We start from the raw sequence: 25,239 nt of genomic DNA, 5'->3' as shown, positions 1-25,239 counted from the left end.
TTTTGCCAGTCAAATGCTGCAGAGATGTTCTCTCTAATAAGAATCCCTTTTCTCAGTTTTGACCACTGAGAGGTCGATCAAGGCCACTTAGCAGAACAAAACAACCTCCTATTTCTTTGTCGTCCAAGTTCAAGGCATATTCAGTGAGTTCTCAATGATTACAACCAGCAAGCAAAGGATGGCTGCTGTATTATTTGGTGAAGTTCATTGTTTATTGGGATTGTTCAGTTCACTTTTAGACCTCACTTCATTTTCAGCCATTTAGAAAGACACTTATTTGTTCTGCGAGAGCATTTGCAGTCTGTTTCTGATTAGTTAAAATGGTCTTGACCAGGGCTAAGTTCACATTTCAGCTTTGATTTATGCCTTCCCTATCTGCAGATATGTTTCTTGTTACCCCATACAACAGAAGACCTCTTCTTATTTATTCCTTCTCATTTTCATGTGAACAAGGTAATTTGGTATCAGAAATACCTAGGCAAGGCTAGGTATGCTAATGTTATAAGAGAATAAGATATGGAGAAAATATATAAAATTCCGGATTACTGGGGCACAGAAAATAACCTAAGCAATTTCTGGAGTTGATGATTCCAAATTCTCAGGTGTCCTTCTTGAGAAGAGAAGACGTGATATTAGAACTGTTCAGAGAAGTGTTCCATGGAACTGGGCCAAGGCCTTTGATGAACACATGTCCACAAAGATAGACTGTACACTCCAGCCCATTTTGAAGAGAAAATGTGGCCACCAAGGTCAACGTTTTAAGTTCTGTGGCCATTTATTCTCTATTCCCTCAATCTCACTGGCCCTGAATCTTGTCTAAAATGTGGGCAGGGTAGGAGCCCAAAGAACGACATGGTAGTCAGATTAAGGAAGAAAGACAGAGTTCACAGAGGTCACTGATAAGTCAGTAATCACCTCATGTCTTAGCTGGAATGACCCTCTCAGGGGCCCTGTTTCTATGAGGAGAAATACAGGTGTCTCAGCCTTTTGTCCACCTCTGAGCCTGGGAACTGCAGTGGACACCCTTCACCTTGATCCCGCACCTTCAGCCTTCTCTTACACAACCCAGCTTTGCAACAGATGTTATGGGTGGCGTTTGTATTTTCATTGTGTTCATGGGTCTGTCTGGCAAAATGCAAAGTCTTACTGATAACGTGTGAATTCTTCCAGCGTAGAAATGAATACCGTCATCCAGATGTACGGAAAACAAGCCCACTTAAATATTTTTAATAACATATAACTTTTATAGGATGATGCATTCTAGTTATTTCATCTTAACCTCTGCCACAAAAGACATTTGAAGACCTGAAGTGGGTTCCATGAAAAAAATCCAAATGTAACAGCCTTGGAAAAGATGGTGTGTGTGTGTGTGTGTGTGTGTGTGTGTTGTAAGATGTTAGAGTGAGTGCTTTTGTTTTCTTTTCCCCCATTTATACAGACTTTTGTTCTGCTCTTAGATAAAATACTAATAAACAGGAAGTTGAAAAAAATGTGGTGCAATTGTTCTGAGTGTTGTTTTTCTTGTGAGGCTTTATTACGGGCCATCCCAGACCATCCTATTCAAAGCAGCCCCTGTAGGTGGTGATGTTAAAAAAGAAATGAACCAGTCGGGCTGCTGGAGCCGCCAGCTCTGCAGCTGCTTGCTTCCCACGTGAAGCCTCAGCCTTCAGGACCCTGGGGGCTGCTCAGACTTCCCAGTGGTTTCCTCTTTATTGGCCCTGAACCAAGTTGTAGAATTTTAAGGATGTGAAAGTAAGGCCATTCCTATGGAAAAAAATATTTTTCTTCTTTACTCCTCATTCTGAGTACACGAGACTTTTTCATTTCCCCTGAATGCTCATTTTTGTGTGTGTGTCTGTGAGTGTGTGTGTGTGTTAAAGAACCAGGAGCAAACAATTAAATAGGAACGTGCAACCTTTATTTATCTTTAAGACAGTTCATTCGCTACAACCGTGGGCTGTTGCCATTTGGAACAAGTGGTGAAGAGAATCTGAATCTTGTTTTCCTTTGCTGAAAGGGTGACTTTAATAATCACGGCAGTAGTTCATTTCATGATCTATGATGAGGTGATCGGCAAGAATGGATACTCCTGAAAGTAACCCTCACCTCCCCAGGCCCTCTGCCCTCAGTGAGTCCTGGCCTGTTTGAACTGGGGTCTGGGAGCTCCGGCCCCTGGGACAAGCAGAAGCTAGACAGGGGAGGTGCGGGGATGTGTTGATTCTTGTGGGACAGTTATCAGTCACAGTGTAATGTCACCTCCGTTCTAACCCTGCACTTATGGGGTTTCTGTACTTTCCAGGGCTTCCCCGTTCTGTGTGAGGGCTTGCAGAACCATGCCTGGAGTTTTAGACCCTCTAGCCTTTTACCTTTTTCCCCCATGATGGTGTCACCTCCTTAGATGTCCCATAGCTGGGGATGCCAGGCAGGAAAGAGGGGGGCAGAGCTGCAAGAAGGGGGAGCTGAGGGAATAGGAATGCTAGGGAGGGGGCAGGCCAGGCTCTGTCCCAAGTGTGCCCAGGGTCCCCACCCCTCCCCAGAGGCACCCAGAGGACCCCCTTCCACCATCACCCGGGCTTTTCATCCATAGCCACCTGGGTCTCATCTAACCTCCCCAGTGCCTGCTCTGGTCAAGCCTGGGCCCGTGGCTGGTGCCTGCACCACCCAGACAGCTGCCTGTCCTGAGTCTGCCCTTCTGTCTTGCTTGCTTTTGCACTTAGTACTAAGTGAAACTCAATGTTAAAAACTAGAAGGAAAAGATAGAGATGCCGTCACAAGAACGTGAGCATGGGCAGAGGTAAGAGGGAGAGTGCCAACTGCCCAGACCCTGCCCCAGGGATCCCACGGTCTGGAGCCTCGATGCCATTCAAACAAGCTCTTGTTGCTGTGAAAGTCAAAACATGGGAGAGAGTAAATAAATCCCTTCTCTGTCACCCTGAACCTGGAGAAAAGCAAACCCTTGGGGTCGCAGGATTTCACCAATTAGAAATCCCATGAGGTCTTTTCTGGGCTTAGCCCTCTTCGGGGAAGAAGTAGGATGTGTATAAGTGTGTGACATCCTCCCAGGTTCTGGGGAAAGGTTTCAGGGAGACAAATGTCTCCATGTGGAACTTGGTGTTTGAAGGACCTTTCAGGGTCTTTTTAGGGCAAAGAAGCCTGATTTTGACAGGATTAACCAGTTTGCTTTCAGAGGGCAGTGGTCACTGTTTCTGGAGATGGTGAACAGTGGGTTTCCCTAAGATGTTGCACATTTTAGGTTGAGTACACAGGTATTCGGCACTCTCATGACTATTTTTACCATTTTATTTTCTGTTCAGAGTCAAGAACTGTAACCACCTAAGTTAGCCCCTGTCAGTAAATAGAATGTCCCAGCAATGGAGCATCTAAATGCTTCCTGGACCAGACCCCTGCCATGTCTGTGAAGATAAATGATTGGAGTTAAATCCAAAAGTCGAGTCAGGTGAAGATATTCTGCAAGAAGTGTCGGGTTGCTTTTGTATATTCTGGCTCCTGAATTACTGAGTCTTTTCTTAGATGGCTGGGCTTAGAGTTTAGAGAGCAGATAAGTAATTTTTCTTGTAACGCTGAGCATTTTCACTGATTTCAGTCTTACTCATTAGAAAATAATCTGCTCACCCACAGATGCCAAGGGTTCCAGAACAGAACCACTCTGCCTCCCCCTGTAGCTGGGTTAGACCTCTTTCCCCCTCTGTGGCTTTCACAGTCAAATGTGAGTTGACTGGCAGTCATTTGTGAGCGAGAGGTATTTTTGAAGCATGCTCGACCCCACTCTGTCACAATATTTGGTGGTGGTGGGATGTGTGTGAAATAAAATATCCACCCCAGAGTCCTGTGAAGGTCACCCACCCTTGGATTCTGCCATTCGAAAGTTTGGACATTATTACCCCAAAATGCAATCCGACTGAACACCAGTTTGTAAGGGCCCTGTTATGAAATTGCAGGAATTTCCATGACCTATGCTGTCTGAGTCGTTTTTTTAAACATTGGTGCCCTGAGCCTGATTAGCCCATTTTTATTTCTGACAATTTATAGTTAAGGAGGGATTGAAAATGAATTTGATCTGTTTCACTTTGAAATTTCCCGAAGGTCATTTTACCAGCTTTAGACCAAAGTCGATAATGCTTTCGTTTTAAACATAGTTATTTTCTTTTTGTGAAGTGATCTCTCCTTGCTTGGTGTGTGGTCTAGTGACTTGATGATTTCAAAACCCTACGGTGTGAGCAGGCTTGGTCTTAAAGAGTCTGGCTCTGGTGTGGCCGGGCTAACTTGGCCCATTCATTAATCGGCCTGACTTTGCACCAAACAGCATATGACTGGCAATTAGATTTTGTCCAAAAGAAGGAAACAGTAGAGGACCTCAATGGTGTAATTTTAGAGCTTTAATGTTTGGTCACTGGTCTGAAAGATCCATTCTCTTCTATAAAGATATGTAAATATGTACTCTCTGTAACCCTTCCCTCCAGATAATTCAAAGAGCCTACAATTAATTGTGCCAAATCAGGAATTTGCTTTTCTAGAAGATTTTCCTCTTTTTCTTAGGAAATCTGTTAATAAATCTTCTTGGTCATTGTAATATTTCCATATATATTTATATATTGTATATTTTATGTAGCTAATGTATATATACCAATGATCTGAGTCCTTTTTAAAGAGAAGAATAATATTAGTTGATCCACCTCCATTTCTTTTCAATATCAAAAAGGACATTATAATAATCCCAACAGGAGAGGGTTCAGAAATTGAAACAAGTTGACATCTGCTGAGTTCTGAATTAAAATGGAGCATTTAGCTTTCTTTTTTTTTTTTCTCTGTTAAGCCTTAATAATTTTTACACATCAGGCCTTTTTAGATCTAAGGTAAAAATGATTTAGAATTATATTTCAAATTAGAACTGTCATATGATCATTCACATATTTTGCTGTTGTTATGATATAGTAAACAATGCTCTATAATCAGTAATTCACATACTGGGTCAGTGATTTTTATCTCCAAATTCACCCACATTGCATGGCATAAATATTTCATAATTGCTTACCTATGAAATTAGTATTTCATATTTGCTTGCCTATGCAATTAAGTTTTCTGTGATGCTGCAACTCATCTTGTAGTACACAAGTCAAAAAAATTAGCAAGATGCATGTGGTTCCTTGTACAAAACGAATGACACATGCTGGCCTTATCCATAATTTTTGGTGTTAACAGATGAATTTGAAAAATGAAACTTGCCTTTCCTAGCAGCAAGAAAACCTTTTTCTTTTTCTCTCCTCCTTCCTTTTTTTTTTTTTTTTTGTTGGTTCTTTTTAATTTTTTAACCACTAAATCATCAACCTCAGCCATCCCTTCTTCAGGGGAATTACTCACTGTATTTTCTGTTGGGATCCATGATGAGTTTCCTGTTGTTTCGCAAAAGTTTACTCAGTGGTGAGAGCGAGATCGCGTACAGAGGACTCATGATGGGTATGAGATAGCAGCCTGGCTAATTTTACTTCTGAAATGACTTTTAAAATAGTAGTTTTTAAAGTGTGTCTTTTACCAAACCAGAACAGCGGTATTTATCACTGGATCCTCTCCCTGCATATAGGCTTTCTATGCTAGATGTCTGGTCTCAACTTCCATTTTTCTCACACCAGTGGCCCTAAAGAAGGCCACTCTGTTTTAATATAACTTACATGTAGCAGGAAAGGAAAAGAACAGTGCACCAAATAAACCATATTCCTATTTAATCCTCACCATGCTGAGAAGGTTTGTGAATATGAAAATATTCTATGATTGTCCTTCCATGAGATGCCTAGGGCTGTGAAATCCAAAGAGAAAGAAAGTATAAGAGGGATTACCAGGGGCTGGGGATAAGGAGGAATGGAGAGTTATTGTTTACCGGGTACCAGATTTCTGCTTGGGATGATGCAAATTTCTGGACATGGATAGTGGTAATAGTTGTACAACATTGTGAATGTGCTTTTTACTACTAAATTTTAAGCTTAAAAATAGTTAAAATGGTAAATTTTATGTTATGTATATTTTGCCACAGTAAAAAAAAAAAAACCCACATGCACGGAAGTAAGGCATCTGAATCACTATGTGTAATAAAGTTAGATGCTAGATGTGATTTGCAAGGAATTATAGAAATTACAGAGGGAAAAAAATCTCAAGAGCCACCACTGAGTCCAGACCTCTGGTTTTACAGATCTGAGAGCTGAGGCCCGGGAGGAAGCCTGTTCTCACCCCTGAGTGATGACGGGAGACCAGTCCCAGACTCTTAGATGACACTTGTCTGCCTCTCCCCAGAATGGCCATTCCTTCTCATTTGGAGTAACCATGCCATTGGTTAGATTAGCTTTGTGATAAAGCCCTGCAGCTAGGACCTTTTAATCCTGCAGCCTTTAATCCAGCCGGTCCATGAGTTAGCTGGGTGCGTCACTAAGGGAAGGTTCCCAGACCAGAGGCTGATTGATTCCCCAGCCCCGTGACTGGCTTTTATTTCATGGGAAAATCGTGTTTGAAACCAAAGTGGCTCCTATAGTGGCAGTTTGCAGCCCACTGTCTCTTCCTGAGTGCAAGACACTGTCACTCGATGTGAGTTTGGGATTTGATGGGCTCTATCCATGCTTTCAAACCTTAATTCATATTTAGTTTACATCTACTTTCCTCAAGTGTACCATCTTACCAAGGGAAGTATATATGCGAGACTTATCCATGTGATGTTTGTAAAGTGGTTTAAATCAGCTCGGGAGCTAAACCCTCATGAAACAAATTTCAATAACCACTCTATGGCGTTGGAATACAATCTCTCAAGCCTCTTCTATGATATGCCTTTATTTTTTACTCCAGTATATATCCCCCATCATCAAACAAGTTCTTGAGCCACGTTTGATTTTAAAAATTCCACTTCGTTGGAATTAACACGAATTATGTTTAATTTCACACAAGCTGTAGTCCCACTTGTAGACGACTTGCCTACTTCCTGAGGGTAAACAGTGCGCCCGTGCAAGGTTTTATTGTAACACATTTGTGCCCAATGTCAGCATTAATAATTCTGGGTAGAGGCTGCAGTGAAATGAAGAAACTGCCCGAGCGAAGGACCACAAGTGCTTGATGTGTGAGACAGGCATGTCAGTGAAACAAGAGCATGACATACTTTTTCTTTCCAAATGAGGCAGCGCTACAACTAAAAAGCCATTTTGCCTTTCGCTTTCTAAAATACGTCTTGCTGGAGAAAATGATCGCTTCGTCCCATCCATTGCCCGTGGAGATGCCGTTCGGAAAAATCTTGCACGAATGACAGCACTTCTGGGGGATTTATAAGTGGCCATCCCACGCCGTCCCAACGTGGAGCCAGATATATCACCTTCAACATCAGGGTTGTTCCGGGCTGTTTTCTGTGGTTAGTTTTGTAATTCAGCTCACTGGGAATCTTAGGCGAAAGTATATTTCTCCTAATCTGATGAGTGTTTCCCTGGGTCTGAGCTCCTTCAGAAGTGGACCACACACGTTCAGTTGGGACCACCTGATGTAGAAAGGAGGAAGGTGAAAGAGCCGAGTGGCTGGACGAAAGTCACCGAGGACAGCCTGGTGATCCAAGGCTCTTGAGAATTAAATGCGTTGATCTTGCCTGAAGGGAGCTTGGGCGGGAAAAGGAATAGAACTCACCAACGTGAAGGTGACTGATGCCCAGGAGATAAAAGCAGTGTTTAGCACGGTAGGAAGCGTGACCAGAGTAATGGGGTGAAACCAAGGAGGGACGTCCTGGAATTTAATATTAGAAATTAACTTCCAAACTGGGGTGTGTCCGTCAGAGTGTGAAACGGGCTTATCAGAAAAAACTGGGAGACTGGTTCTGGTGACATTGCCAAGAAGGTTAGAAGGAAAAGCTGATGAACAGGACGAAGTAGCAAATAAGGTGTGTGCTGGCGGAGCACTGAGCCAGGTGAGGGCCCAAGGGACAGTGTGGCTTTTTACAGACCCGCCCCCACCAAGCGAAAGGACATCAGGGAAGCCAGGTCTACACCTGCAGCTCTGCCCCTGAATCAGGAGCTGCCGCAAGCTGAGCTTTTTGTCACCTTAACACCTGGCGTCCCAAATTTGGCCGCTGGAGTTCCTCTGAAAGCCTCTTTATTACTGTGAGTTAGTATTATGAGGCCACAACAGGGAATGACATGGATGACCATAATGGGTGTACCTTTTCTTTTATTACATCTTTGGACTTTCCAAATAAATTGCAGAATTCTCATTCATATCGGAACATTTTCCATGAAAACAATAGTTTATTAAAAGTGCCCAGAAATGTCCCCGTGGCCTCCCTGAGTGGTCTGGCTGGATTTGTTTTTCCCCTGCAGGCAAGGAGATTTATTCCCATAGCAGGGGTTTCCAGTGTCATGTTGACAGTCTTGAGACAATTCTTCCTGGCTTCATGTACTGACCTGCTTTTAAAATAGTCCTGTCACACTGCTAGGTAGGCAAAGTCATATTTTCATCACAAGGGAAGAGTGCCTTTTCTCAACGTGGAAAGATCATGATGCATAGAATAGTGATTCTGTGACCAAAGCTCCTTTCCCCTTTAATTTCTACAATTGCTTTTTAAAAACTGCATGGAATAAGTATCTGAATCAGAAAGGAGGCCCCGGCTTCCTTCAGGTTCTCTCGGGAGGAACCTCCGTGTCTGTGTGGATTTCTCCTCCATCCCTCCCTCCCTCCCTCCTTCCTTTCTTCCCAAACATCTCCTCTTCCTCCTCCTTTTTGTCCTCTTGCTTTTTTCCCCAGCCCCTCATCCTCTCTTTCTTCTGCACTTTTTTTTTTAAAAAAACAATGCACATCGGGCTTCCCTGGTGGCGCAGTGGTTGAGAATCTGCCTGCCAATGCAGGGGACACGGGTTCGAGCCCTGGTCTGGGAAGATCCCACATGCCTTGGAGCAGCTAGGCCCGTGAGCCACAATTACTGAGCCTGCGCGTCTGGAGCCTGTGCTCCGCCACAAGAGAGGCCGCGATAGTGAGAGGCCCGCGCACCGCGATGAAGAGTGGCCCCCGCTTGCCACAACTAGAGAAAGCCCTCGCACAGAAATGAAGACCCAACACAGCCATAAACAAAATAAAAATTTTAAAAAAAAACAAAAAAACAATGCACATAAATTGCTTTAAAAAATACAAGAAAAATTATTTTTGTATTTTTGCTTGAAAAAAAAAGACATGAATTAAACACTGAAACCGCCCCTTAATATATTAATCTACAGGAAGAGAAGAAGGCCAAGGGAAGCAGCAAATAACAGAAGCAGAACTATTTTATTATTTTTTTTCCAATCGTGGAGAGACTCAGAGAGGTTTGCACTCCCACCAAGCGGACCATATGTGGTCCATGTTAGGTGACCGCCCCCGCCCCCAGGAATGAGATGGGTCACAGCACCAACAGTGGGAAGGAACAGAAAAGCCACAATGCCCTGGGTGGTCCGAGAGGGAGTGCCACCTGGGGCTCACTGGCCTTCCCGGTGACCATGGCCATCTGCTCTCCAACGTGGTACCGTGGGCCAAGCAGGAGAAGAACCTGGTTAAGGAGAAACAGACACCAAGGGCTCCCCTGGGAGAAATCTTGTAATCTGCCAGCTGCGGGGACAGTCTTATCTCCAGACATCACCTCCCCTCCTCCCAACGCCCACAGTTTGCTCTGAAAAGAGACCAGAAATCCTGCTTTGAGAGCTTCATGAACACACGAGCCTCCCCGAGGTGTGTTCACCGCTGGTCTGGGAGGCTGAGCCCAGGGGCGGGATGACCACAGCCCACCTCCTCAGTCTTTCCAGGGAAGGGCAGAGGGAGGCGGGGATGGCAGATGGTAGTGTTAGGACTTGGTGCAGGCACGGTGGAGGAGGGTCTGTGGGGGACACTCAGGGACCAAGGAAGTCTAAAGGATGGAGACCCAGGCTCACCGAAGTGCATGGTGGGAGTGAGGAACCTTCTCCAGGCGGGAGGGATGAACCTATTACTCGGATTTCTTCCTCTTAGTATAAGCTCAAACACCCAATACTGAAGACACTGTCCTCTTGGCTTTGGAAGGCTCCACGGGCAGGAGATGGCAACCCACTTCTTAAACGCTAATGGGCTGTCCGTGGTGCTCCAGGCAGGGTGCTTGGTGCTGGCCACGCTGGGTCCACCAGCCACAGGGTCCGTCCTGGGGAACTTGCAGTCCAGCCAGACACACGGATCCGTGGACCAGCAACCTCCACGGAAGGGGCTCCACAGGCTGTGGGGGTGGTGGCCACTGATTTAAACAGTGGTGAAGGCGGCCTGGTAAGAAGGCAAGGGCGTGGGCGGGGCCAACAGACGTCTGCCGTCCTTCCCAACTCTTCACTTGCTGTCATCTGCAGCCGGTTAAACCCCCTACCCCGACCCCATGGCTCCCTTCTCTCTAAATGAGGGTAACAAGAGTATCGGCTTCAGAAGTTTGGGCAAAGTCGATAATTTACACGATGCGCCTAGGACAGGACCTCAGCAAATGGTAGCTGTCAGTCTTGGTCACCCCAAGGTACCCATCTGTGCCCACCCTGGAACTGTGGTGAGTCCCAAGCTAGGAAGTGGGCTCATGCTACCTGACAAGCTCATCCGTCTGCCATTCGTGGGTCCATTTAGCAGATTCTCACCCAGGGCCAACTCTGACCAAACCCCCCGTGCTGGCAGGGGACACACTGCAAGCCTGACTGAGCCTTCCCCAACACTGGTCACCCAACTACTCGAAGGAAGCCTGAAGCACGAGGCCTACGTGTTGCCTGGTGACAAGGTCTGTCCTCCCAGGGAGAGGTAACAGGAGGTACATTTCCAACCACAAAGTGACATTTGCCCTTCCATTCAAATGAGGGGTGGTAGCGTCTAAAGAGAGAATGGCTCACTCCATCTCCACTGGCTTCTGAGTCACGGCCACCAGCAGGGGCTAGACTCTGGCCACCCCCATGGAAGGCACATGAGAGAGCTGGGGAAGCCACGTCCAGAGAATCAAGGTGAGTCTGGGTTTGAAGACAGAGACTGGGTTTTGCTTCCCACCGGCAAGAAGCAAATATAGATCATTGACACTACCACAGTGTCAGGCTCCTCAGTGAATCTGAGTGGAAAGTGACAACGGTTTCCAAGTGACTTCTGGAAATAAACTGTGGGTAAATAGCATCTACTTAAAGCCTGGAAACCGAGTTTCCTTTGGTTTGTGTTTTTAAATGCTTTGACGATGTGGTTTGCTTCTCTCCAAGAACAAAAAAGAAAAAAGTAAATAAAGGCTGACAGTGGAGTGTGATCCAGAGCCAAGCTATTCTAATTGCCTGCCGCCACCTGGGGCAGGACGGTTGGTGACAAGAACAGACAGTCGGGACGGGCATGAGATCCATCCCAAAGGCACCAAACCCAACGTTAAGACGAAGAAAACACACATTCCAGCATGGAGCAAATGTTGCCATTCTTAGGAGGGAAAATGCAAATGAGGATGATTTCAAGGATTGTTTCTACCTTGTCACCGAACGGAGACATTGCCAAGCGCTCGTGGCCGTGCTTCTGTTCGCTTGAAGCGATTAGGGCTCATTCCCTAGCAACAGGCAGCAGCGGAAAGAAAGCAGAAAGCATTGCAAGAATGTCACCTAATAAACACAGTGGGAACAGCATCAAGGACAAAGGCAGCCCCAGAGGGAGGGACACGCCAGGCAGAGTACGTCACCTCCCGGCCATCTTGTCTTTGCCCGTGGCCACAGGCAGGTGGGAAGGGTCCTGCCGATGTCGGGATCCCTCTGGCGTGCTGAAATATTCGGAAGATTTCACATTGGATTTTGCAGGCTCACGTGGCCGCTCTGGATTCGTTCCATCAGAAGCGCTTTAGTGCTCTCTCATAACTCTTTTGTTTTCTGTATTTGTCCTTCTCAAAACCAATCCGTCAAGCAAATTTGCTGATCAGCTGTCCCTGGGACCTCTGTGCACTGGCTCAGAACCTCAGTCTGGTGTTGTGTTCAAAGGAGCAGGCAGATGGGCGCCTCTCAGAATCTAGAAGCAGAGCCCCCTGGGTTTAGGGGAGACTGAAACCCCTTTCTCCCACCCTGCTTGGACCGCAGCTTTCCTGGTACTTAGGCACTGGTTTTTGTAACTTCCCAAATGAGTGCCACTGCACAGGCAAGAAGAGAGCTCTTAATAAATGAAGTCCAGTTGGCTTTGAGTTTAGAAAATAAATCAAATGGCTATTTCCCACTAATAAGACAGTTGCAGAGCAGATAATAAGTCGTAGCCATTCTTGTCCTCTGCCTGTTCCCTGGGCCCCTGTACTGCTTCCTTTTCTAGCGGCTCTGTCAGAACCCTGGTGGGGATTTCCTCTGACCTGGCTCTCCTGGGGTTGAACGGCAACCTATATGGACACATTTTATGCTACATCTTTTTTTTTTTTTTTTTTTTTTTTTAACAAAATGATTAACAATGAAAGAGTTGGGTTTGGGGAGAAGCCCCTTTTAAAACAAACTATGGAAAGTAATTGATGGGTAGTGGCAGTCTTAGAAAACACTTCTTTCTCTAACCCTTTAAAAACTCTATTGCTAACTGCATGTAAACTCCTTCATTAATATCCTGGATCTGGTACCCCTTGAGCTCTATGATGTGAATTATGGTCAAAGGGTGCTAAGGAACAGAGTTCTTATTTGAATGTACATTTTGGTCATATAACATCAACGACCATTTCCCTTTCTGTTTGAAAGGTCTGTGTGGTCCCAGGCATGAGGTTCTGTGGTTCAGGGGCGCTGCTGGTTGCAGATTTCGCTTGGGTCTGCTACAGCTTGTCTTAAGCCGAATTTGTCTCAGAGCTTAATTTCCATTTTCAACAAATTAGGCAAAATGAAAAGTGGTCTTTGGAAAAGAGTGAATGAGTGACTAATCCATTCTTCAAACATCTTTCTTGTGATAGTTAAATGGTGGTGATTCACTAACCCATCCCTTGATAAAATATAAAGCATGAATTCACGGTCACTAAACAATCTGACGAAACTACCAAACCATGTTCCTGGTTGAAGATGCGTAAAGGCCGATGTTTCTCTGGATCTTTTTACTGATCCTTTGATGGGACTTTTACTGAGACAGCTTTAGCTTTCGTCATGGTGAAACTTTTTGTGTCACTCTGGGTTTTCCTCGTCTTGGACAATGTTAAGTGTTAAGTGAAGGGCACCCCGTCTTATCAGAATGTTTTTTCCAAGACACGCAGCAGGAAGTAGTGGGCTAAAGGTCTGGACCCCTATATATTTCAGGAAACATCATGCTTGTCAATAGTAACTCTGTCCCTCCGTGCTCTGTTCACCGTGGTTTGCTTGCTCTGTGCCCATCCCTGTGACTCGGTGTCAAAGCGGGCTTCAATTCCACTTTGTCACCCACGGCCCCACTTTCTTTTTAGTTGATCTTAGGTAAGGAAGTGAGAGGACATGGAAAGGATTTGTGTTCTGTAAATAAGAGTTAAGTCTTTGCAGATTTTGAGGCTGGAAATCAACAAAACAAGATTTGCTCACAGAAGTGGTTACTTCTAAACTAAGTATAGACTGGAGATAAATCTGACAAGCTCTGACATCTTTAAATGTCAAATCCACCGCACAGCCCAGATGACATCGTACCTAATGATCGAACTCCCTTTAAAATATACTTCATGTAAATACATTTTTTGTGAAACCACAAGCTGTTTCTCTCAGTTTTGTTTTCAGCTGGCTTTGATAAAGAGATTGGTTGGCATCTTACAGCTAATTAAACAGCTTTCAAGCCAACATCATTGAAGAGTTTTAGACTCAAAAATATACTATACTCTTCATGATCCAGGGGTGTTCACGATGCTTTTTAATTGTGCTAACAGACCCTGTCAGAGGAGAATCATTTTAGCTCAAACTTGAGTTTCCAACACAAATCGTCCTATTTCTGATGCTGCAGTTACAGGGTCTGATCTCTGTCAACTTACCAACACGGTAGGTTGAATTCACACTAACAAGAAAAAATGCAATTCCTATGTTCACTTAGATATATTAGTATTTGTGATATTGCACATTTCTTATACTTGTTACATATTTCATATGGGGACTAGAGAGCTATCTGTTTTTTCTTTGTGGAAAATAGAAAATGAAATGTGAGAGACCTTTGTTTCCAGGGCAAGGATTCTGAGTTTCTGAGCTTTTTTTTCACTCTTGTCTGTATGGCTTTTTTATTTTCTTTTTGCCAGTTGCAGTTATTTCTAGATTCTGGAAAATTATTACTTGCTTTAAAGAAAAAAAAAAAAAAAGCTTGGTTTTCTAATTTTAATTTTACAGTGTAACCTGTCCTAACCCTTAAAGCCAGATTGCTCTAACAAAATTGTGTCATTTCATACACAATGGATTGGCTCTCAGTAAAAATGTGTATCTAATAAATGGGGGAGAAAACCCTTACTTACACTTAGGAATGCCTCTAAATGTAACAATGGTGTTTTAAAACCTTGGTGTTAACACGTGCATTTTGTGAAAAAAAGGAAGAATAAGTTAGCTAGTTGCAGGTGAAGTAGTTGTGCTGAGAACATTAATTTATAATATGGAAGAGTTTACCTTTTGATTTTTCTACTTGCCAAAAAATTGGGAATTTTAAAATAATGCTCTGAATCTTTCTTCAGTGAAAGCTTTTGTCCTGTGCTACCCTGATCATAAGAAATTCCCAGGTTATAGATACAATTGAGGGGGAACTTGAATTTGTTCCGTGAGCACGGCCTTTTTACTTGTGGTAAAACAGAGTTAAAATGACAACGGTTCTGAAGAAAGTGCTTGAAGACCATGTCATGTTTCACTCTTTCCAGATGACTAAAATCACAATCATTTCCAAGTCTTATGTCGGGGGAAGGGGATATATGTGGTTTAAGAGTGGCAAGTATTAGCTAAGGTCAGGGGTTTTCTGAATGTGAATATTCGATTATGCTGGTTAAGGGTGAGGGCAGATATTCTAGGGTAAGATACTCATACAGAAAATGTCTTAAAGTAACAAATTCAGGTGATTCCCAGAGACTTCTCATTCCCTCTCATCTTTCATTGTAGGGTTCATTCAAGGTTTTTTGGTTTGTTCTTAAACGCTGTCGTCTTACACAAGTCAGGCTGCCTGCTCTAAAGTGTCAGATCAGTCCCATAATATTGAAAGAGCTGGATCATAAAAACAAGAAGTGTGTAAATTCTGAATCACATGTTAAAACATGTCTGATGGTGAACAGCCTAACACATTCTCTTGACCAGAAGATGTTATTACATTGATATTGTCTTCAGTTCAAGTTTATGAAAAGCCATGCCATCCTCTCCCTGAGAATGCTGTAAATTCACCACAAATGTGTCCATCCTTCTGAAGGATTGAAAATTCCTCCAAAGTTTTCTGTCCATCAGTACATGTTCTCAGTGTTCTTCCTGAGTTGTGTTATTTGTTTGTAGTGCTTTTTCAGTGTTTATTTTGCTGCCCTATGTTTTAGGAAGAAATCCACTTTCAGAAGAAATGACTTCTTACCCTCTGTGGGTGTTTACTTTCTTTATTACCTTAAGAATTTTCAAGTAAGAATAGATTAGGAGAATATATATTTGTGCAAAGAACATGGAGGGGAAAGCATTAACTAATTTTTAAATTGTTTGAAATCAGGGGACTGTTGGGCTGGATCTATTGGGGTTTTTCAAATTGTTCCTGTATTTAATTAGCCAAAGCACTGAGTAGTATTTCTTTCTGATATAGATGTTGAAAACAGCTTAGTTTTTCTAAATGTAAATAGCAAGGACTAATGCTCTTAGTATTGCCTGTAAAATCTAGAAATGTCTGCAGGCTGTTGTGAACAATTCTGTCTCTTTATGGAGAGTTGTTTGGGCTTTTTAGAAACTCATTAAATTGATTGTGAGTGCCTCAGTGTTATCAGGAAAAGGAGCTTTAGAAAATGGTTTCAGAATGTGTCATTTTCTCCTTGGTTTAATCTGAGATAGTGTGTGGGCATGCTGGTATTTTAAAAGGCTAAAATGTACATAACGCTGTACATTCAAATATGAGACAGGATTGCAAACAGAGAAGAGTTTTCTTAAGTCTTCTGTCTGAAATTCTGCTTTTCTTCCAATTAGTTAATTCTTGGATTTTTAGCGAGGATTCTTTCATCCTTTTTTTATCTTCAATTTGTTGTTGGCATTCAGCATAAACAAATTTTGAAAAGCCATGGTAGCTTTCTATCATTTTGATCTGAATATTTAATGTTTCATCAAATAAAACCCTGTGTTTTCATTTTAACTAGTTTCATTATTTTTTTTAATGAAATGATTTGTGGTAGAAGACTGCTATTTGGTTTCAATATTAATATATAAGATGAACTACGTGGGTGTCATTTATTTTCAGTAGTAAATAACTGCTTAACCGATTCTTTTCCTTTAGCATAATTCAATTGACGCCTTTAATATTTTGCCCTTCACTTTCACACAACATTTGATGTGTGTGGATGAAAAATAAAAATTACATGTTGTATCATTAAAAGCACCTTTCATGGCGTCATGTGGTCAGAATCAGGGAATGTCATGTAGCTGGTTTCAAAATCCAATCAGTAAGTTAATCATTAATTATTCTTGTTTCCAGGAAACTCTACTTAGGTTATTTCAGAATTTGAATTTGCTAGAATTCTTGTTTTTAATCTTTTATGTGTGTGTGTCCTTTTAACCTGCAAAAGGGGTTAATTTAGCAAGATTAGGTACCTTTTCTGTTTGTATTGTGGCTTCTTCAATTTCTCATAAACTATTTAGTAGCTAAAATGTTGAAAGCAGTTTGGGAACAAAATGTCTGCTTCAACCATGACAAAATTGGCCACAGTTTGCCGATTGGGCTGATAACAAAAGCCAGCAACACAAAATAGGTAGAAAAACAGTTTGTTCGGTGATGTGAGACCACTGCAGGTCTTTTTTGCATGTTATTTTTTCATTCTGGTGTTTATGTTGTGCGGGGCAGAACGTGGGGAGAGGTTTCTGCTCACCCCTAATTTTGATTAACCATTTCAGCTAGTGGATTTCTTTTACAAACTTCAGAAAAGAAGCTGCTCCCCTGGCATCTGAGACACATTTGAGTTAAAATCCAGCTTTGCACCTAAACCCCACGTTTCATCCGGGCTCCACCTGCTTGTAAATGTCTCGAAGCTCGTAATTGGATCTTTTCAAGCAGCACTGTAAATTCCCTTTTTTCAAGACTTCAACGTGGAAATATATGGCTGTGCCTGCATTTTTGCAAGTGTAAAGCAAAAACGATAGTTTGCAGTTTTAAAAAAATTCCCTATCTGAGCATACAGTTGACAAAAGTTTTTAACAACGAAAAGTACACATTGCCTCTCATGTGGTCGTCACAGACTGTAAACAAATAATGAATGTCTTACATGAGACAATACATTTTTTCAAGTGATAGGACGAGATAACAGCATCCTCTCTCTCCTCTCTGTTCTTCTGAATTCTCATGCCTTGAGTGTTGTGCTGATGGTCTTTTTTTTTTTTTTCTTTCTTTCTTTTGTTCTAAAAAATCAGATACTCCAGGGCAATAATTAGGATAGGTTATGTTCTACTTATCTAATCTTTGTTTTCACAAATAAATACAAATAACTCAAACTGAAACTTGATGGCTTTGGTGATAAGAAAATAGCAGCCACGGGGAAATTTTTTCATTTAAATGTCTTTCACAACCCACATTAGTTTCGGTAGGAAAATTATTACCTGTTCAAACAGCATGCTAAAACATAGGTTCATAATAGAACCGCCTGAGGTAGATTTGCAGGTTTGGTTCGTATTTTGAGATTTTTTTGGGGTGGCGAGTTTGTTTCTTTTTCTTTTGTCTTTCTTTTTAAGAGTGATGGCTTTCTTTGACAGCGACAGTCATGACTTGGAGTCTTTCGTTGGTATCTTTCAGGGTGGCACATTTATAACACTTTGTATGGGATTTTTTATGGTGGGAAGGGAAGATTCCTATTTCCTATCCTCCTACTGTTTTGTGCTGTGAAAGAGGAAATGTTCTTTAGTCTCATTGTTTTCCCTCATTTGAATTCTTGGGTGGACGTTGTGAATCCCATGCCCCCATTTTAAAACAATCCATTTGAGCCACATTTCAGAGAGGGCAGATGGCTCTGGGTTAGGCATCTGACTTGACTCCTATCTGCCTTGGGTGGCCTTGTGTCAGTGTCCATCAAACCAAAGCAAGTCGGGCCAGTTTGGGCTTGTGGTCCTGAGGGTCTGCACAGCCACCGGCTTGGATGGAAGGCCTGGGATGGTGGGGTCTCCCTAGCTGACTGCTGCTAGTCTGGCACTTCTGGAAAGGGCGTGGGGGGAGGTGATCATGGTCTGGTAACTCCTGTGTCTCGACCTGAAACACACAAGGGGTGGAACGTGGGGTGGGAGAGACGGGCGCGTGGGATGCTCTCGGAGGGCAGTTTCCATTTTAGGCGTCTTCTTCCCCATGTCTGGCTGGGACAGTCACACCTGCAGGGAGGGCCCTGGATGGGACATCGTCCTACCCCACGCACACTGCCCTGTGCCTGATAAGGCTGTGCCTCGTGACTCACGGTCCCCTTCTTTGTTGCATCCCCGTCGTTTGTAAGTCCCCACCCTCACCTGGTGCCCTACCCTACCTGCTCCCACCGCCCCTGCAAAGTGGGAATGGAAACTGAGGAGCCCTCATCTTGTCTGTATCCAGTGCTGCCACTTTCAGTGTCATAGCCTGGGTTTGTGTTTTTCTTCTTCTTCTTCTCATACTTCCTGTATGAGGTTCGTTTTTTTAAAATGATAAACAAACTATTTTTTTTACCTTTTTTTTTTTTTTGACCTGGTCATGTGTTTGCCTCCTACCTGTCCGGTTTGTGAGCCTTTGGCTGGCGCTCCCCACCTGAACATCACCAGGTGTCAATGTGAGCAGGGCCCCAAAGCAGAGTGGGCTCTGCTCCCCTCTCCTCCCAGGGTGGCAGTCAGGAGGGTCAAGCTGGTGGAGACATTTTCTAGTCTCCTATTTGAGAGAATGCCAGTAGACAGCTGGCTCGAGATTTCCCCTCAGGCAAAGGGAGCGGGGGGGGAGAGGAAGGCTACCGTGTGGGAGGGTGGGGCTTGGCCAGGAAAGAAATGTGATGCGGAGGGGAAATCCCGGGTGCAGGTGTAGTATCCCATGGTGCCCCGCGCTACGCTATACAGATGAGCAGCAACTGGAAAGGGCACTGAGGGATGAATCATACCAACATTTCTCCCGAGCTCAGCCTGAGAACAGGTTGAAAGTCTCAGATGGTTTCTGGGCTGCTGGTTTCTTCCTCCCACTGTGGGGATCCTGGGCCAGAGCCATCCAGTGAGGAGCTTGGGTACAGTTGCCCAAACTGAGAACATCAGTAGATGGCTGACCTGCAGTCACCGCGGTCACAGGGACTTAGCCCGCGGCCCAGGTATCACTCACTACTGGTGATGCTTGTGCGTGCGTCACAAACACTTGAGGGCTTGTGAAAACAGACACCCCTGGGTCTCATCGCCAGAGTTTCCAATTCAGAAGGTCTGGGGCACACCCTGAAATCTGCGTTTCTGAAAATTCTCGGGTGATGCCGTGATCCAGAGATCCACACTGAGGACCACTGGTTAGGGCCACGGGCCGTGGGTGACTGGAAAAACCTAAAAGCCTGTAGGTTGTCTCCATCTTCCCTCTAATCCTGAGCTGCTCTTCGTGTGTTCTAGACCAACCTTAGAGGTAAAACCAGCCTTTCAGAAGGCCCTTTGCATCTCTTAGTAATGGTATAGCAGGTTACCTGTAATTTTGACCTTTTACGATGTTCAACCAGACTATAGATCTGCTAAAATGTTTTTGAGGTTTAGTTCTTTGAAAAGGAGGTTTTCTTTTATGGATAGAGAAAGTGACCAAGGCGAGGGGGATGGTACTGACTAGATCAGGAAATAATCCGGTGAGGCCCGGCCCTTGGGTTGCCCACCCTCATCTCCATTAGTGGAAACCTTTAGTATTAACAGAGGGAGGTATTTTGTGGGTCCCTCTCGGTACCAAAAGGTGGGCAAACTTCCGAGATCCTCAGGGGCTCAGGGTGTTTGAATGACCTGTGAGCTCCTGTTCATCCCAGAAGGTGGCAGAGTGTCAAGGTCAGGATGCTGGACTGGAGGCTGGGTGCCACCGTGTACTGGCTGGTGGTTGAACTTCCCCTGCCCCCCAGGCGAGAGAGCTGCTCCTAAAGCAGCAGCAACCTGAGAGCGCGGATGCTTAAGGGAGAGCACACATCTGGAGCAGCATCTAGCAGATGGGATGAGCTCAACAAACGACGGCCAAGAGGACCCGGCTGTGTTCGGGGCAGCCCTGGGGAAGGCTCGCACTCTGCTGACGGATCAGTTAAAGGCTGAAACTTTCTGAACCACGGGTAAGTCTGTAATGATGCGTGGCACACTTCGTAAAAACTGCTTCTCGGGGAGGTCCCCTCAGGAGAGGTTCTAAGTCTGCTCAGAGTTATGTGGCTTTCATTCTAAAAAACGGGCCCCCCCCCCAGAAGCAAAGGAAGGGGGCCCCTCAAGGGCGGCTCCTCTCTCCCCTGCCCTGATGTCTCTAGTAGCACAAAAACTTAATCTTTTACACACGGGATCCATATCACTCATCCCTAAAATCAGTCTGTAAAAAGCAATGACGTTTTCTGAGCACGTCCTCTAGGTTTTAACTTTCTGAGACGTAAAAAGCCAAGGACTCCTGAGAGCGAACACCTTGCCATTGTCTAGCGGGTCCCACCCTCCTGGCAACTGTTTCAAAAGCTCAAAAAAATTGGCTTCCAAGCCTGTCCGAATCCAACGTGAGTCAACACGAACAGGATGTGAGCGCCTGGCCGGTTGTTTTCCCAAGCGTTGACGGAACCCTTGATGCACAGCGGGCTCGAGTGTGTGTTTGCACATGGGTGGCTGGGGGCTCTGGTCTGGCTTTTCGCACTGAGGTATTGGCAGTGTCATGGATGTTACAGCAAACTGAAGTCTGTGCTCCTTGCTTCCCCACTCCCCTGCCCTGGTACTTACTGCCTGGGAAATAGAAGTTTGGATGGAATCAAGGGGAAATGCCCTGACTGGTGGCCCATCCAGCCCAGGGATGGGCGTCTGAGCTGCTGTCTCTCTCCCCTTCTCAGTTTCCCAGGCTAGAAGCCTCCCCTCTGCCATTAGGAACCAAAGGGTGTGATCTGGGAGCTGACTCGGGGAGCATCCAGAAGATTGCCTGGGCTGCATTTCAGGCCCCTGATGAGGACTCGTATTCACAGTGTGATGTACTGTGACCCTGAGGCCATCCCTCAGATCTGAGGGAAAGCGGAGCTGGGTACCCACAGTGGGGAGACCTACTGGGGGCCCCTGAATGCTACAGACCTGCAGAACAGCACAGCTCAGCCAAGCTGGGAGTAAGAATAAGGAAGTAACGTGTGACCAGAAGCTTCTCTAGGAATGTCCTAACACAGGGGAGGCGCTGGTGGTCTCCATCCCCTCCCAGTGTCCGCTGGCATAAGGGAACGCCAGATGTGCGATCAGTTCTGAATTAGGGGCAAATCTTTAGCGTTCCTGGATGTTCCATCTTGGGTTTCTTCAGTGTTAACTAGCTGGCCAGGGTCAACGTGAAGTCACTCAGGATTTGACTTATGCGTGCAAAAGCTCGCACACCAAACTAGCTCAGGTTTTACAGTGGAAAGCTGCAATTCAGAATCTAGGGATGAAGGTAGGAGAGACTCAGGTCTTGGTCCCAGCAATGTCTTTTCCAGTGTGACCTTAGGAAGATTGCCGACTTCCTTGCTCTGTGTGCTTGTAAAATGCAGGTTGACCAGACGATCCTTCCGGCCCTGCCACCTCTCACTCTGTGATCCTGGTCCAAGTAACGTGGTTGGGTGGTCCATACCAATCCTGCCTGGGCTCTTGCACTTTGGTTTTTCCTCCCCACTCAGAAGTAGGGTAACTGGAGAGGAGCGTAGGTTCCTAAGCTGTCTCTCTATTTCAAACTGAAGGAACAAGGTTGCCCCTTCCACCCATGTCAGCCACTGATGCATTTCTTAGTTCCTGTTTCTCTTTGCCCACCCAGGAAGGCACTGTGTATAAAATCTGGGCCCAGATTCAGATATTGTCACGTTAGAAAATGCTAGCTCATGGAACACACATCAGGAAACTGGTTTTCCCAGCAGGCTCATTTGAGCAGTGTTCTCTCCAGAATGTTAGCGACCACACAGCCAGGTTCATTATCTCTCAGAAAGGCCGGTATTTCACTGCCACTAGGATAGGAGGCCTCTGAGAAGAAAATAATAAAGGCTGCGGGAGTCTGTGTGCTTCAGCTAACTCATATGTGGAGGGCACTTGGGGAAGGTATTGAGGAAAAACAATACAGAGTTTCAGGAAATAAATGCAGACTGTCACAACTGTTTTGTGAGTGTCAGGACAGCAAGGACTCAGTCAAAGAGAAGCTTTGCTGTCTGCTGCCCTGTGGAACCCTGCCGGCAGAGGTTCCTGTGGAAGAGGGGTTCCACTCCAGATATGTATGGGAAGCACACAAGAAACTAATGTAAACGGCTTTCTTTATTTCCTAACTTCTCAGGGTCTTCTGCATGTTACTGTGCATTGTGAATGAATGTCTCCCGGAAGGATGGAGCTTTTCCAGAGTCATGCAGCCCCTCCCACCCCGACCTTTTTGCAAATAATTTTGTGCCATTAACAAAAGTCAGGAAATGGAGAGGGGCCAGGGCAGCTGGCTTTCCCCGTGAACTCAGGGTTGCATCTGGGGCAGATTGCATGCGGAGGGGATTGCAGGGTCCTCAAGGAAGCTCTGAGCAGTCATGGGCAGAGCCCATTTCTTCTCTGACCATCAGTAGTGGCTGGTCAGAGAATATGGCTGGGAATAGCAGGCAGGTGTGGATTTGACCTTGCTCCCATGGCAATGCTGTCTCCACCCCTCTCTTCCTACTCCAAGCGTCTGAGCAGCAGATTTAAGCACAAAACCGGTCTTTGGGGGAGGTGACGCCATTCGTATTTATGAATCAAGCCATCCTTCTGTCAGTCTCTCGAAGTGTCCCTTCACTTGTTTGGGAGAACTAAGAATGAGATTCCGCAAACGATGTGCTGCTTGGGAGCCAAACCATACTGGTCTCAAGTGGCAAGGCAGTTTTTAATAGAAACATAGGTTTTGGAGCTGTTCTTAACCCTGTGCTGTCCTCAGGGTCTTTGCTTGGTCAAGGTCCCCCCTCTTAGCATCTCTCCTTCCCTCCACCTCGCTGAGGCTGCTCGGTACAAGCTTGTCTGATCACGATGCTGTGATGTCCCTGGGAGCCCAGCTCTCTTGGAGGGGAAGAGGAGAGGGGACCAGAAGTTCAGCCACCATCCTCCTCGTCCATCCTCGTTGGACTGTAATTCCATGGTGATCTCTTTTAAGTCTCTTTGGACCCCTGGGGAGAGGTGTTCAGGACATCACCTGGGCAAACACCAGGGTTGTCCTGAGAGTCCTGTGTGACTTCAGCTAGACCAACAGGAGCACCTAGGGGAAGGGCCTCGGTGTGCCCCAGGCTTAGACCTGGACCCAGAGGGGCAGAACTGACTTCAACTTTTCAGTAAACAGGCAGTGGGCTTCTGGGAACATCTGCCTTCACAGTCTCTTGTGAATTATTTTTAAACTGATGCCCCGCCCCCCTATCCCCACCCAATCTTTGTTGATTAATCACTGTTTGAATAGATGCTGATAAATTTGATTCCCCATCTTACTGTGGCATTTACGATCTGTCTTTCCCTTTCTTTCGGTTTCCATATACTGGAGTGACTGTGTCTCAATGCGGTTGGCAGTGACCTGTGTTTTTCGTGCATGTTTTGTTTCAGAATAACTGGGAGATGAAACAGGAAGCTTTATGACACACTTGCTCGAAAAATGACACAGGCACCGAAAACAGGACTCAGTCCCCTGCAGCACCTCTACCTGCTGCCCACAGCCGAGTGCAGGGGAAGGGCTGGCCCTGGGACCTGACTCCATTCTGCCATGGACTCTAAGGGCCTCCACGTTCAGTGGTGATGTCTCTGCGATATTGTGGTTATGGTCTAGTCTGGTCGGTTTCTTATTCTCTGGCCAGTCTCTGTGTGTCTTCATCCCTTTTCCTTCATTAAAAGCATAACTAAAGAAAAATGGATTGTTTGCTTATTAGTTATGTTCAAATATTGATAGAAAGGTTACCAGATAACATTTGAGATTCGTTTCTCTAGGACCACAGGGCAACCCTGCCATAACCACACAGATCATTATGACAGCGTCTAGAAGAAGCGTGTTGAACCTGAATCACTTATTACTCAGCCTGGTTTGCCCTGCCTTTTCTTCTCTCTCTGGAAGACCTCTCAAGACTCAGTATTAGCATGTTAACATTTGAGAAAAACACTGGGAGACGTTTGGGAGTCTTTCCCCACACCTTCTCTGATCATGATCTACAAATGGTGCCCCCAAATTATCAGCAAACTTGAGCTTGCTTGCTAGTGGAGACCTTTGTCTTCTCAGCTGCCTTACTCCCTCCCTCCACACATCAGTCACCCATTCATTCACTTCTTCTTTCCACAAAGGTTTCTTTGGGGCATCCCGTGGGCCACGTTCTGGAGACAAGGCTGAGGATGGGATCAAGTCTGCCCCAGCCCTCTCAGAGCACCTCTAGCCTGCTTGTGCATGGGCATCGATCGCTGGGCTTCACTCACCAAGTGCAGGAGGTGCTGGGCAGTTCACCACAGACCGATAGCATGGTCATGTCCCTTAGATGCCCTGATTTCTTAAATCCACACTTCACGTCGGAGCGCCTGGAATTGGCAATTAAACATTCTTTAAAATGAGTAAATGTCAGAGCATCCCTTCTGTGGGGGGCGGGGGGTGGTCCCCACTCTCTTCCCCCACCCTTAGTAAGACATCTCCATCCTCCTGGGGACCTGGCCAAAGAGACCATTGAAAGTAGCCTTCCAGCAATGCCTGTCGGTCTTCACATTTAAGCTTAGCAGACATGCAAGTATAATTTAAAATGACCACATTGTACTGTTTCACACATCTCAGAATTAATTTATGTGTAGATAAATAGTAGACCACGATGATCATGTCAAAACTCCCTACTGCCCAGCACAGTATATACAAGACGTATATCCGGGTCTCAGCCCAAAGGTCCCCAACTCAGAAGGGTCTCTCTGCCCACCTGTCCTGAGAGACCCGCCCCCCCCCATAGTTATCCTGTTTTTCACTTATGAATTAGCTGTCACCTTTCAC

The 25,239-nt window shown here is 45.1% G+C and overlaps 1 long non-coding RNA gene across 1 annotated transcript in view; it reads left to right on the top strand.

Annotated features, from left to right (window-relative positions):
• Positions 1 to 24,122, top strand: part of LOC118905810 — a 56,555-nt gene extending 32,433 nt beyond the window's left edge. Inside the window, exons 2-3 of the long non-coding RNA XR_005022339.1 lie at positions 20,180 to 20,380; positions 23,832 to 24,122. This is a non-coding gene — a long non-coding RNA (uncharacterized LOC118905810). The remainder of the gene's footprint in view (positions 1 to 20,179; positions 20,381 to 23,831) is intronic.
• Positions 24,123 to 25,239: the final 1,117 nt, after the last annotated feature.

The sequence above is a fragment of the Balaenoptera musculus genome, chromosome 13, assembly GCF_009873245.2.
Source record: "Balaenoptera musculus isolate JJ_BM4_2016_0621 chromosome 13, mBalMus1.pri.v3, whole genome shotgun sequence".
Classification (NCBI taxonomy): domain Eukaryota; kingdom Metazoa; phylum Chordata; class Mammalia; order Artiodactyla; family Balaenopteridae; genus Balaenoptera; species Balaenoptera musculus.
Note: the sequence above shows the minus strand (reverse complement) of the source record. Positions and strands in the feature narration are given on the sequence as shown.